The 2,696-nt window shown below is 36.6% G+C and overlaps 1 pseudogene; it reads right to left on the minus strand.

Annotated features, from left to right (window-relative positions):
• Positions 1-632: 632 nt before the first annotated feature.
• LOC136142085 (tripartite motif-containing protein 60-like) lies at positions 633-1,722 on the minus strand (annotated as a pseudogene).
• Between the last annotated feature and the right edge of the window lie 974 nt (positions 1,723-2,696).

Below are 2,696 nucleotides of genomic sequence, written 5' to 3' on the forward strand. Positions count from 1 at the left end.
CTCGTACTCTCATGGGAATGTAAAACGGTGCAGCCACTATGAAAACAGTTTGGTGGTTCCTCAGAAAGTTAAACATAGGATTACTGTATGACCCAGCAATTCCACTCTTAGGTATATAGCCAAAGGAATTGGAAACAGAAACTCAAACAGATTCTTGTATGCCAAAGTTATTACAGCATTATTCAGAATAACCCAAAAGTGGAAACAACCTAAGTGTTTAACAGTGAATGGGTAAATAAAATGTGGTATATATATATATATATATATATATATATATACAATGGAATATTATTCATCCTTAGAAAGGAATTAAGTCCTTTTTTTTCAATTTTAAAATAAAATAGTTTATTGGTTGTGTTAAGCAATATTTTATTACTTAAAATATTATTTATTTTCAAATATTTTATCTAAGATCTTCAAAGCACTTGACAACTGATGCTGGTAACATCTATGCAATTGGCATTGCTACCATGTTTATATAGTTTCTGAAAATGAGGAAGAAAAATTTACTGTGGTTTCCAGCAGTGGAAAATTTTAAAAATCCAGAATTACTGAGACAAAATTTACTGACTAAGTTAGCCCTAAGAGCTGAAATAGAATCATTTCCCAGGTACTTCATCTTTCGTAATCTGTTACTGAAGAGATTCAGAATCTGTTCCAGTATAGAAATAGGGACAAACGGCTTCTATAAAAGAATCATTAAAAGTATAGAGAAGAGATCTATCATTCACATTATAAAAAGGAAACCGTACTCAACTCAGTCCAGAAAAATGCCAGTCTTACTGGGTTTTACTACTGGCAGAAGTTGACTGTCTTAGGATGCAATGCAACATAACTGCTGTCAACATATCGCCCAGTTGCCCAGAATATACCCTGACCTACTGGCTGATTCCACCATTTCCTAGGAAGACTATCTTGACACATGCCCAATGTCCATTTAGTTTTGTTTTCCAATTCTACTTCCCAGTAATGCCTGCCAGAATTAAATCTCATAGAACCTAGGATAGCAAGGCAGAGATGAAATCTCCTTGGGTTATAACAAAGGTTTGTTTTTTTCTTTCTATATTGCATACTTTTTCTGTCCTCAGAGACTATAAGCCCAGGATGTGCTGCTTCAAGATCTAGAATCACATCTATTTGTAATGGCTTGATAATTTTGCCTCAGCCAGATTATTGGGGAGGAATACTGAATCCATATTTCTTTAATCGCAATGAAGAGTTCAAGGTATTTTATGTTTTGATACCTGTGGTGCTTCCAATATAGGGGGCACGGGTTCGATCCCTGGTCAGGGAACTAAGATCCCACATGCCAATAAATAAATAAATAAATAAAAACACACAGTGAGCCAAATTTTTCCTATAGGTCATAGTTTGCCAACGCCTGACCTAGATAACATTTGTACTTGGATATCTGACAGGAATCTTAAAACTGAATTTATAATTATCCTGCATAAATCTGTAGATTTCTAGTCTTTCCCTTCTCAGTGAATGATGTCATCATTTTCTTGGTTGTTCATTTTAGAAACTTGAACATTATCCTTTACACTTTCTTCTCCTTTAATTCTTACACCTAAGTCCTGTTGAGTCTATACTCCTACACATTTTCTAAATTTCTTCATTTCTTCCATCTCTACTTCACCATGCTAGACCAACTCACCCTCATCCTACCTGGACTTCTGCAATTGTCTTTATACTAGTCATCCTGTTTCCTCTCTTGACCATCTCTAATTCATCGGTGGCAGAAACTACCAGTTGTCTTCCAACATCCACTCCCTTTCTTCCAAAGTAATAGACTTCTTAGCTGGGCACAGAGCCATCTAGGGAAAAACCCCTCACTTTCCCAAACTCCTTTGCAGCTAGATGTGGCCATTGGGCTAAGTTCTTGTTAACAAAACAAAATGGTAGTGACATATAGAATTTCCAGGTGCCCTTCTTGTTGGTTGAGATGTGGCTTTGGTGTTGCACAATCTTGGACAATGCTGGTAAGGGCAATAATGTTGGGATGGCAGAAGAAGAAGATAGATGGAGCCTGGGTTCCTAATGACTTTTAGGAGCAATATCGAATTCCACTCAGACTTTATCTTACTTACGCCATTGTTATTTTGAGTCTGTGTTACACTTAGCCAAAACTATAATCTAATGAAAACACCGTCTTCCACATAATAGCTAGAGTGATTGTCTAAAAACACAAATCTTGTCAGATCAATTCCTAATTTTATTTAAAACCCTTCTGTGGCTGCCCATCAATGAATGGGTGAATACCAAAATTCTTAATATTGCTCACAAGACTGTGCAATCCAGCCCCTGCTCGTTTCTTTAGCTTCCTTTTGCACCTTAAGGCTCCAAGGCTCCAAGCACGCTGGCTTAATCTTAGTTAGGTCTTTCCTAATCAAAGTGTTTCTTAAATATCCTGTTTTCTTTGCTTAGAATGCTCTTTCTCTCCTTTTCTACCTGGCCCACTCCTACTCATCTATCAAGTCTCAGATAAAACATCATTTCCTTAAGAAAGCCTTGATCATTCCCCACCCTGCCCCATTCTCCCAAACTAGGTAAGGGTTTTCCCTGTTTTATCCACTCCAAATACCCCTTCCCCTTTTTGTTAATACTTGTCTCAATTGCAATTTAAATTGTTACTAAATAATTAACAGTAATTCAAATAATCCTATACTGGATTTTCAGATTTATGAGTCCGTCTT

The sequence above is a fragment of the Phocoena phocoena genome, chromosome X, assembly GCF_963924675.1.
Source record: "Phocoena phocoena chromosome X, mPhoPho1.1, whole genome shotgun sequence".
Taxonomy (NCBI): Eukaryota; Metazoa; Chordata; class Mammalia; order Artiodactyla; family Phocoenidae; genus Phocoena; species Phocoena phocoena.